Genomic DNA, 13,066 nt, shown 5'->3' with positions numbered 1-13,066 from the left:
AAATGAATATTTATACGGATATGTTAGAACAATCAAGGCTATTTGAGTCAATAATTACAATGAAATAGAATACGTCATCGAGTATAATAGGTAAAAGTACAAGTTGATAATGGGAAGACAGGTGTACTGATAGCAGTAAGAATATTAAATTACAATAACAAGTCTTATCAATCGTTAAACATTGGAAATAGGAGGTCAAACGTGGATAAATAAACTTGAAATAGTCATCACAAAACATTAAAATCATTAAATTATAAGAAGTATGCAAATAATTAGATAATGAAGAATACAAACAGAAAGAGGCGGAAAATTACAAGTAAATAACGGATGTGGAAATAATGCTAATGATAACAAAATTAAAAATAAAATTTAAAAGATATGTCATTTGTTAAGTTATGTCCGGCCATGGAAGGGATACGGAGGTTACAAATTTCTTCTGTATACATAAATTGGGGTGAAATGTACGAATTCCTATGGCTTCAGCTATACAAAGGAGACTGAAACGAACTCCGTTGGGAAATGATGGAGGTATACGATAGATCACTCGAAATGATTTCGATTTATCTACCTTATGACCACTGTCAACTAGATATGCCAAGATAGAACTGCGTATTGTTTTTATCTGGCCCCTCCCAAACCATACTGGTAGATCTTCACTCATTCGTTGGTTAAGTTGCCTAATTTTCACAATGGGAATCTTTATAAGATTTAATAAATGACCGAAATGATTATCCATTACGTAGTTTTTATATTTTATATAATGCAACGTATGTTAGCGATTTGTTGTAAGAAGACTATATTTTGCTGTATAATATGTAAATATACACTTCGGACTTGATAAATAGACTATTTAATGAGTTTTAGGTTCAAAATTTACAGCAAATAACTTTATAATCCAATTTATATTTTTGTACATGTAAATAATACAATGTATGGTTGCGCTTCTTGGTCTGTGAAAGTGTACTCATAAATAACTGAATAACACTAAATTAGACTACAATCTCTTAATGTCACTCATTATATTAAGATTGATATTCCAAATGTAATCCTTAGTTCCCTTTAATTCTATTTGAAATGGTTTACATTATCCTCTTGATTATGTTTTTGACTGAAATTCGATCAGTCTTGGTTGGTATATGTCCATCCTGTGTGGATTGACTCGATATGAATATCATGACATAAGTTGATATAAAACAAATGGGATGTAGCTAGCATTGGAATCAAAGATGCGCACTTCGTCGTATTTAAGACTCTTCAGTTTGATGTACCTGAATTTCAAATGGAATTAAATCTCATTACCGTTTCACAATAAAATGGCTATCAGGGCTAAACACTTAAGAGGATAACGTGTTAGCGTTTGAGTCTTTGAGTGAACAGTAACTGAGATTCAAATACATCCAGCTAACGAGTACCAAATATGATAGACGCCCGTCCTGGATTCCACTACTTGACATATTCCATCTATTCTTAATTAACCTTGTCCTAATCATTGAATTTATAAATAATTAAAAGTTAAAACTTTTCTTCAGTTAGTTTTCAAATATTGATGATATAAGTAGTTAAGTAGTAGAGTCCAGGATGATGACAATAAGTATCACACATCTGAAATCAACATGTTAAGATAATTTCTTCAGAGTAGAAAAAGTATGTTTCTGATGAGTAGGGACTAAGTAGAAACCAAGGCACAAGACTTCTATTTGAAAATAATTCATATCAATTGATTTTAAACATTTTACAATCAATATTGGTTGAATTATGTTAAATTGTCCTAGAAAATGTTTCATTATCAGAATAATACTAAGATATTTAAGTTAACATACTCAAATACAGAATAAAACACAGATGGATAAGTAAATACAATAAATAAATTAATATCCCAACCTTCAACATGTCATTCACATTGTTTTGATTAGATTATCTTTGATATAATACCAAAATATCATAATCAAGATGCTTCAAAAATCATAATTTTCACTATACAGTAACCCATTAAGGTTGTTGTTTTTCTTCTTCTTCTTCTTCTTCTTAAAACTGAACAAAAATTATTCTTCATTATTATCTTTCTATTTTTAAGATATAATCTTTTTCTTTTTTCAAACCCAACTTTATATTATAATCCGTTATATGTAGTTTTTAAGAAAAGGGTCACTAATTCTGTCGATTATTGAAAATAGAACAAGGTCAAGATATATCACTAGAATGAAATAGAATACTCTAAAATTTAAAATCTAAGATTTTTAATCCAACATTTGAAGGAATATATAGGTATACATTAAATGATCGGGGAAAGTTTTTTTGGTATTTTTAATAAGCCAAATTAGAAAATATCGAATTTTTCTGTTTCCCTTTCTTTGTAGAGTCAATTGTAAATATGTAAAATGTTCCTTTGCACAAACATAACCCTAACCTGGAGTTTTTTCTCTTATTGAAAATATTTATTGCTAAGCATCTGATGTACGAAAACGTTTACTAATATCTATTAGTGTGAAGTGATAAATGGTTATTTAACTTGTTGTACATTACGAGGGTTTTTTTTATCTCTATTTATTAATTTGATGTTGTGGGAAGGGCTACTTTAAGCAATGCTTCAATACCTCCCTCACTTACAAGCTATTTGCTCGGAAACTAATACGTATTATAACTCTCAAGGAAAGTGGTTAGTTTGGTTACACAATCCACTAGAGAATACACTTTTACCTTTTTTAATGAATCACACTGGAATAAAGGGATTTATAGTAGTTTCCGACCTCTGGAAATATTATTTGAACTGTGTGTATTGGTTTAGAAGTGAATAAATATCCTCTGACAGGTTTTCAAAGAACAATTTAACTAAAAATATGGATTGCAAAAGATATTTTAATTATCTGTCATATTCTCTCATTGTCAATGAACAATATCCAGCTGAAAAATGAAGCGAATCATAATGAAATAGCTTTCAACTACACTTTAATCCCCACTTCATCTTTTCTGCAACTATGTTTTTCTGGTGAAGCTTTGTCAAAACTGCTTCAGTTGTTAACATCCACCTCGGTTAGATATACGAAAACACTGAGATGAAACCGAACAGAGAAATAAAATTTTGAAACGTTTATAACAGTTGAATCTACGAGTTGATCGTAGCTATCCCACCATTAGAGATCTAGAAGCACTAGACGGCCATTTCGTCTTAGTAAGAAGCTCATCAGTATTGCGCGTCCATAAAGTTAGACATTAACACTGTTGGATGGCAGCTTAGTGGTACAGATCGTGAGTGCACACTATTGGGGAGTCTTATACTGGGAAGAAATGGCTGTCCAGTGCTTGAAAATTTTCAAAGGTGGTCTAGCTTAGATTGATTCGTGGATTCAACTATTAAAATACCACAATCTCCACAAATCCCATACCTAAAAGATTGAGTAGAAAGGTTTACGATATTCATGATATTGATTTCGTGGATTGTACTTCCCACACAGAATAAATAGTATGAAAATATCTTGTTATTTTATCTGATAGTTACAAGGGGAAATATTCAGTAATACTGGAATTAAAACTTCCATAAAACGTGATCTTTAACGTTCAGCACAATATGTTTGTCGTTTTAATGTAACTAAACTTTGATGGAAGTAGAAAATGAATATTACTGAAATTTCATACACATAGTTTCCTTTATCATTTTGTAAAGAGAAAGAACAAAGATTTGAGCGGAATAACATTGGTTCATTCTTTTTGTTTAGTTCTCATTAGTTACTTACAATCCGTGTTACACAAAAGACATAATTACAAACTGGGTTTGAATTACATGAGAGAGTTTATTTGGACGTTTCTTAGAAAACAAATCAGTATACTACAGAAAGGGTGTATATAAATTTAATAGGTTGAATAAAATATTGTGAATATATATCTCATATAAAAGAACATCCTGCAACACTGATAGTAACGAAGGTCCACAGGGCTAAAAATAAGTGATTAAGTAATTAGTAAACGCTGATAATGATTAAGAATAAAATCAGTACTAATCTAGGATACATTCGAAATAAAAAGTCGTAATGATGTAGTCAATAGAAGGAATGACTTGAACAAAAATTTCTTGATGTATTGTTAATTACTGACGGTGATCAATGGTTCAACATATTTCTTTCATTGAATGAGAAGTAAAGTTATTAGCAAAATAGTAAAATAGCATTTTTATATTACAACTGAATAAGATATTTCACCAAAATGATTGGCCAAATGGAACAATGTATGATGATTATCTTAAAATTTGGCCGTCTTTGGATTCTAGTTTTTCATTGTCAGTTCGTCCTATATACATAAATATATAACCGTGAATTTTTTTATTCACATAATTCACTGTTTTGTTTTCATATTTTTCTACTATTTCAGATATTGGATCGATTATACATGTAATGCATTTATTGTTTTCTTTTTGGTTAATTAAAATACATTAATTGCTTAGAAATACCTAATTGTTTTGATTTTTTTTAATTGTGGAAAGTTATAAGTTCCAAATTAGTTGGGGTATTTGTATTTGAGAGTACGAAAAAAGTGATTTGTATTTGATATACTTTGCCAATAAGATATTATTGTAGAAACAATATTTATGGAAATGTAAACTATCCGTTAGGGGGCATCATATTTTTATTTCGTTATAAATGCTTAGTAATTTTCTTAGATAACTGTAAATGTAGGTTTCATAGATATCAGCAACATTCTATTGTGGGAGAGAACAAATCAGATTCCAGTGGAGGAAGAAATCAGGAAGAAGCGCTGGAAGTGGATAGGATACACATTGAGGTAATCATCCAACTGCGTCACAAGACAAGCCCTCACATGGAATCCTGAAGGCCAAAGGAAAACAGGAAGATCAAAGAACACATTACGCCGAGACATGGAGACAGATATGAGAAGAAGGAACAAAAATTGGATAGAACTAGAAAGGAAGGCCCAGGACAGAGTGGGTTGGAGAATGCGGGTCAGCGGCCTATGCTCCCTTGGGAGTAACAGGCGTAAGTAAGTAAATAAGTTTCACAGAATCATAGTAACAAACTTCCGCAAAACTGTTACTCCGTAATTTTATGATAAGAAACAATAAATCAGTCTTCATATAGAATGTTCTCAAAACTCATAACTAGATTTATTCGAAAATACATGAAATTTAGCTAGTTACATTGAGAATTCTTAACTTGGAGATGGTTTTTTGTTTTACCTATCTTTAACTTAGTTTAACTATCTGTCAATAACTCCAAGAGTTTCAATAATTTTTTTCATCAGATTCTACTTCGTGATGTTATTTAAAACTATCTGTATAGAAAAATGAACACATGTAATATCCTTGAAGCAATGTCATTCATCAATTGTCTATCTGAAAAGTTTGAAAAGAAAACACTTCCTACTTGATGGTTTTTTCTTCTAAAAATGGCTTCTATTATTTAAGAAAGAAACGTTTTATAAGATTATTATGGATATTCTTAGACGTCAACTATTTGTCGGGATAACATACATGAATCAAATCTACTGCATAGTAAAAGGAGTTTGTTACTTTTCAAATTATAAATTATACTTGGATGAGTAAAAATTGCTTAAGAAACTGAATTTTTCTATTCAACATTTTACTTGGTAACAATATGAAAAAGTTAGGTACCTTTTTAGTAGGCTATACATATGAAGTAAATTGCCACAAAAAAATTCCGTTTAGACCATATAATCGAAAGCCTTAAATAACTAATTTCAAAAGGTTGATACATATGTTACAACTCGATTCACGTTCTTTAATTTTCATTATATGTATACATACTATTGTCTCGTTCAGTAAACAGATTAAGTTAGCTTTCTGCATTGTTTGTAATTTTGTTATCAGATGAAGCACCTTCACAAAATCACCGATTTACAAAGATTTTGGTCTTTAATTCATTTGTGCTAAAATACATAGTTTAGTGGTATAACTCTTTCTAAGATAAATACCTTAACCATGAATTAAACAGAAATTATATTCTTCGAAATCCTATCAATATCAAACTAGTGACTGGCTTCAAGATGTATATCCTGGAAATCTAGTGGGAGGTCGTGATCAGCGGAGTTCAACCTTGTCTGTTGTTAGGAAACCACTCACTGAAGACAATGATAGATGGTCGAGAAAAATCGTGGATTGGTTGAAGTTAGACATTAACACTGTTGGATGCCGGCTCACTGTTCTAGAGGCTAAGCATTCGCGAGCAAGACCGAAGGTTCTGAGTTCGAGTCCGGCGTGCAAGATTATGGATGTGCACTTCTGAGGAGTCATATGCTAGGACAAGACGAATGTCCAGTGCTCCCAGGCTTTCCATAGTGGTCTAGTTTAAATCGGCTAATGAATTCAACCATTTAATAACTACAATCTCCACGAACCCCCATTATGATAATATTAAACTTGTTTGAAAATTTTCTATTTGAATAATTTAAATTCGTAACAAATTTTAAACTTTACTCTATCAAAGAAATCACTGACAATATCCTAGTTGTACGTACAAATATTTTATTGTTTCTGATTAAATTCATGTTAATTACTGCTTAATAAGCTCGACACACTCGAATTTACAAATCATTGTACGTAAAACATAGTTGACTAGGCAGGTAAACATCCCAGTGTCATAGTAATAATGATAGACATTCAAAAAATCAGTAGACTTCAGAAAAAACTCAATAACTAGTAAAATGTTGGGGTACAAATTACAAATAATGAAGTTTCTTGTGCCACATAGTTCGTTCACGTCTTTCAGGAATGCTAGGTAATATGTCTAATAACAAATCTTTTTCCAGAGATCCATGGCAACTCGAAATCGGTCCCACGTTGTCAGTTACCTGAGTATCATATTCCTTTTGAATACCTCACCGGCATCTACACCAACTGGTAACTCAGGATTTTCTTGACTTGTTGATAGTACAGGGTTTTCATAGCATCATGTAGGGCAGCAAACCATACATTATTTTTCTTCATATTTGTTGATAACGTAATGAGTAGCATTACGAAGAAAGACGCTTAAGAGTAAATATGCGGACAGTTAAAAAATCACAGGTGGAAGCAACACTGAGATCAGCTAAGAAAAAACGTATGCCAGTTTCCGATACCTACAAAAATCACTGAACATAAAACGGATCGAAGCTCCACCACGTAGAACACGTGAGAATGAAAGTATGTACCGATCGGAGGCTACTGACAAAATCACAAGGAAATACGTAATTTAGTCAAATTATTTACCTTTAACATTTAAAACATTACATAAATAACGAAATTCTAGGACATTAAAGCAACAAAACTGCAATCACATAAGAAAATTAGAGAAAAATACACAGGACGAAACACGGTATCTAACATGGCTTTCAAAGATGCAGGACCCTGATCCTGCACTCACCCTGCGTAGTGAGCAGAAGTCAGTAGTCAAAAAGTTCGTGTATCTGGATAGCTGTACAAGTGCTGGTGGTGGCGTGAGTGATGAGATCAATTTATGTATAGTGAATGCCAGAATGGCTTATACCAATCTGGGCCATCTTTGGCGCCTTCGTGATTTCATTCTGACCGTAAATGTCGGATCTACAACGCGTCAGTGAGCGCAGTTTTGCTCTTTGCTTGTGAAACCTGACCTCTCTGAGTTGAGGATGTTAGAAGACCCTCTGTGTTTCATCATCGTTGTCTCCGAAGGGTTGCTGACATCCAGTGGCAACACTATATTAGTAATGCAGAGGTTCAGTATCGTGTGTTTGGGTGCGGAGACGATAATTCAATTAATGTCGCTATCTTGAAATATCTACTTTGGGTGACTTGGACATGTTCTAAGAATATCATCCCAGTGAATTCCGCATCGTGCATCATTTTCCCACTCTGCAACCGGTTGGAAAAAGCGGAGATGTGATTAGTGCACAACATGGTGTCGTGGTATGAAAGAAAACTCTACAGGAATGGCTTCTATAGATGCCTCACAACTTTGAGGTTGGGGCCCCAGAGACGCAGCAACACAGTGGCTAGAGACGCTATCAGACATGGCTCAGAATAAAAGTCAGTGACGATCCTGCTGTAACTTACTTTTACTTTTTTTCATAAAAAATGGACGTAACTTCTTTAAATGGAAGAATTCTTTCTGGCTGTATTTTTCTTAACTGGGTTGTTTCTCCTAGTATTATTATCATTTCACTCCCATACACCAATTTCCATTCATTTTTGCCCCTCTTTTGCTATACTCACCTTCTATTCTCTACCCCTTCAGAACCCCCTTGTTACTGTGTGGCTCACATGTATTTGACGCCCCTTGTACTAATGTTTATGTGTTCAAGTGAATAAATAAATAAACTGATATGCGATATTACCAGGATGATATAGAGTTTTCAAGCATCCATTTTAGTAGATGAAAATAAAATATAATCGACAGAAAAAAATGTGTTAAGATATCACATTTATTTAGTTCCTTTGAATCAATAAACTGCTGACTCTTATTGTTAGAAAGATATATACCACTCTTTTCTTCTCTCCTGACCTTAACCCAAGCAACTAATCGTCCATAATCATCTCCATCAGTCTCGTCAAATCAAACATGCATGTGCATTAATTATACTTTCGGTCAGATGAAATTAATTAAAAGCAAACATCTACTGATAATCTAGATGTAAGTAAATCTTTCTACGTTTCTCTAGGTCGTGACCTCCAGGAATCTAATCCATTTTCTATAAATTAATTTTATACCAATGACAGTACATCAGTTTGTTAGATTGTGAATTAATGGTTTTCAAACAACTGTATGAATTATGACTTTAAATATGTTATAAGGTAACACCTTTTCAAGAATGTAACTTTATAAGTCTAGGAAAAAAAATTTATCTATTAGAGTGACTGATGGAAACAAAAATGTCATTTTAAACATAGTTTCCTATCAAAAAAATCTAATGTCCTAGTGAATGAATGCATTTTAAGGAGTTAAGATTCATATATTCGGACAATGCTTGATTGATTGGTAATAATGGAGGAGTATTCTCTATAATTAACTAATAATAGATCTCTGAAAAAATGTATGCTTCAACTCAATTCAGTTAATCAGAAAAGAACAACATTACTAATAGTAAAGTAGTCATTCATTTGAATTTGATAGTTAAGATCATGAGTCAATTGAGGCTAGACCACCATCGAAAACCTGGAAGCACTGGACGGCCGTTTCGTCCTATTATGGGACTCCTCAGCAGTGCGCATCCACGAACCCGCTCTCGCGAGATTCGAACCCAGGACCTACCGGTCTCGGGCCGGAGCCCTTAACCGATAGACCACTGAGCTGGCATCCAACGGTGTTAATGTCTAACCTCAACCAATCCACGAAATTGCGCAACCAACTTGAATTTGTTTGATAATTAAATTCCTTTTATCCCCTTAGCTAAAAGAACTACTACAAACCCAATTAAGATGACCAAATCTGGTTTTTTATGCTAATACTCAAGAATAGTTAATGAGATAAGAATTGTGATTAGATATAATGATGAAATATTTTGTATATGAACCTGACTGATAAATATTATTCAATAATGTACACAATGGATGAATCTTTGTTGGTGGAACAATATCAATTGACCAATTTAATATAAACTGAATGAAAATTACAATTTCACTGGCAAATGATTTTTTTTATAATGACAAAAATGAGATTATAAGACAATAATGGATCTTCCAAAATACCAGTGCATCATTAGAAACTATATTTTGTGTATAAAAATCTCCGCTTGAATAGACGAGGTATTTTTTCAAACTCCAATTACAGCTTTTAAATTTCACCAATCCAATAACGTCTCGATGACATCGTGTCTTTAAGAAACCAGAATCAGATACGCCACTAGATTCTATATACAATATATACATCGGCATATTTCAGTCAACAAAGAGCATTCATATAAACTTCACTACTTTTTTAAACAATTATATACTAATCTAAACTACTGTGAAAACAGATGACTTTGTTCGGTTTCGACTCATTCAGACAAACCATTAATTAGTATAGGATTTCACGTGTTTACATTTTATTTTAATTGAGTAAACATATATGACAATATGAAGTATCAAAACTCCGCCTATAGCTCTTTTAGGATTACTGCCAATTCCAAGGTCATACAAAGGAAGAGGGTTGGGCGTGGGGTTTACAACCTCATTCCATAGAAAAAAATCTCTCTAAGAAACGCAAACCAGAATAAACAATTTAAACCATTTAAACTCTGCTCTCTAAGTTGAAGGAAGAATCATGACGCCTCATGATAAAAGCCGAGATTCATCAGATGTCACGAGGCTGATTCTCCTTTTAACAATCAGAGCAACACGTTTTATACTTAAATAGAACGTCCAGACAATGTGAGAGACCGGGAGGACCAGTCAAATAGCAACGGAAATGAGGAGATACAACCTGGTGGTTCTTCGAATCAGTGAAACGTATTGGACCTAAGATGGACAGAAAAGGATAGATTCGAAAGAGGTGCTGTTAACCCAGGTCATGAAAAAGAAAATGCTCCACACACAGGTAGTTCATCTGATGTTGTTCAAAGAAGCACGAAATGTACTTACAGGATGGGAATCTCATAGATCCAGGATCATCAAACCATTCTTCAAAACAAAGAAGAAGGGAATCACAATAAATTTTATCCAGTGTTATACACCCACTATTGATAACAATGACAACGATGAAGATCAGTTTAATGATAGACTGCAATCGATCATAGCGAAGAGCCCAGGAAAGGATCTGACAATTATAATGGAAATCTAAACGTCAAAGTCGTAATACACAACAACGATTATGAAGATATCATGGGACGACATGGACTAACTGGAAGAAAGGAACGAGAATGGCGAGATTCGCAAGTCTATGTGCATTCAACAAATTGGTTATAGGAAGCACAGTGTTTCGACAAATACTCATACACGAAGCCCAGGGAACGACCTGACAATTCTGATGCGAGATTTAAACGTCAAAGTTGGAACGGACAACAACGGTCATGAAGATATCATGGGACGACATGGGCAAACTGGGAGAAAGAAACGAGAATGGAGAGAGATTTGAAAATCTATGTGTATTTAACAAATTGGTTGTAAGACATTTATTATTATTATCATTAGCTTTATTCAATATTATATTTTTGGTACAATATAAAATTCTCGGCACAGTGTTTACACATAGACTCATACACAAAGCTACATGGATCTCACCGGACCACACCACGGAGGACCAGATCGACTATATTTGCATCAGTAAAAGCTCACAGGGTCAATGGAAGACGTGAGAACCAGGAGAGAGGAGCTGATATTACCTCAGATCACCAGCTGGTGGTTGCCAAGATGAAAGTGAAGCTAAAAAGCATTGGACAACTGGACAAACAGCATTACAAAGGTTCAATACAGCCTTCCTTTGAGATACTGATAAACTCAACCTATTCAAGATAACTCAATAACAGGTTCCAAGCCTGACGAGAAGAGAAAGCTGCTACGGGGGATAATTGGAAAGAGATCAAAAGAGCACTAACTTCAACGTCTCATGATGTGTTTGGCCTCAAGAGGCATCATCATAAGGAATGGATTTATACCGAAACCATGGACAAGATTCCAGAAAGAAAGAACAAGAAGACAGAAATTAACAACAGCCAAACAAGAACAGAAAAAGTCAAGGCACAAGCTGAATGCACTGAAGCAAACAAGCAAGCGAAGAAGAGCCTTGGAGTTGACAAGCAGAAATACAGCGAAAAAAGCTGTAAGACAAGGGAATATGAAACAACTATATGATACGACAAAGAAACTGGCAAGAAAATATGGTAAACCAGCGACTGATCAAGGACAAACAAGGCAAGCCAGTCACTGAAATTCAAGGACAGTGGAACAGATGAGTGAAACGCTTGGAGGAACTTTTGGATAGACCTGCTCCATTAAATCCACCGGATATCGAAGCAGAACCTACACACCTTCCTATAGATGTCACTCCACCAACGATTGAAGAAACCAGGATGACCACCAGGCAAATCAAGAGTGAGAAAGCAAAAGGACATGACAATATACCAGACATATAAGTAACTGTAAACATGCTCCACACTCCTGAAAAGATTGTCAACATCATCCGAAATTCATACGACGATTACACTACAAAGTGGTGTATAGGTGACAGTTGACAGACGCATTTCAAGTAAGGAAAGGATTGTCCAGGACAGAGTTGGATGGAGAATGCTGGTGGTCGGCCTATGCTCCTCCATGAGAGGTAACAGGCGTATATAAATAAGTAAGTATGAACTATTAAAAAAATGAACATGGTGGGTTACTTTTATACAATGAAAATGTATATTAACATTTACGAAATTGATAGTTATGAAAAGATAAGAACAAATAAACATAATTGTGTACGTTTTAATACATATATTGAACACGTGAAATAAAATTGTCGAAACTGATAAGAAACTGAATGTTTCGAATGTATCATATGCCAAAGGGGTAGTCATAGTAACAGTAGTAATTGTTGTCATAAAAATAATACAATTTTGTTTAATAATAATAACATGGAATTATTGATGTAAAATATAATTTTATAAAAATAATTTACCATCTTAATAAAAAGAGAAGTGACATTGTAAGTTTTTGTTTTTCCTATACATAATAATCTATTTAGTGTATTTATTGAATACAGCAATCCAATAGATGAGTCTCATTAAATATTTATGTTTAATTTGGATGCATGAATGAAATAATAGTTTATTCATGAATTCTTTTCCAAGTTTTATACATATCCTTACACAAATAATCCATTATATATTGTACTCATTTACAGATAATGATAAAGTTTTCAATACCACCATCTGAAACATTATGAAGATATTATTATTATTATTAATGTAACCATATTCTGTCCAAATACTTTTTTCAGATTTAATAAAAATTAGTTTATCTATCAATTAATTAGAAATTAGACATTAACTAAGGTCTTATTACTGTATATGGTCTATTATGAGGTTCATCTGTAATCGTGCATAGCAGGTATCATTACCAAGTTTCGATTTGATAATTTTGAATAAATTCAGCATTGGGTAGATTGTTATAAATAAATAATATATTTGT

The 13,066-nt window shown here is 33.3% G+C and overlaps 1 non-coding gene across 1 annotated transcript; it reads right to left on the bottom strand.

The window, feature by feature from the left end:
* Window positions 1-9,198: 9,198 nt before the first annotated feature.
* Smp_tRNA_01685_Pseudo_CGA.1.1 lies at window positions 9,199-9,270 on the bottom strand. Its single transcript has one exon. It is a non-coding gene (tRNA).
* Window positions 9,271-13,066: the final 3,796 nt, after the last annotated feature.

This window comes from Schistosoma mansoni, chromosome 3 (assembly GCF_000237925.1).
Source record: "Schistosoma mansoni strain Puerto Rico chromosome 3, complete genome".
NCBI lineage: Eukaryota > Metazoa > Platyhelminthes > Trematoda > Strigeidida > Schistosomatidae > Schistosoma > Schistosoma mansoni.
Note: the sequence above shows the minus strand (reverse complement) of the source record. Positions and strands in the feature narration are given on the sequence as shown.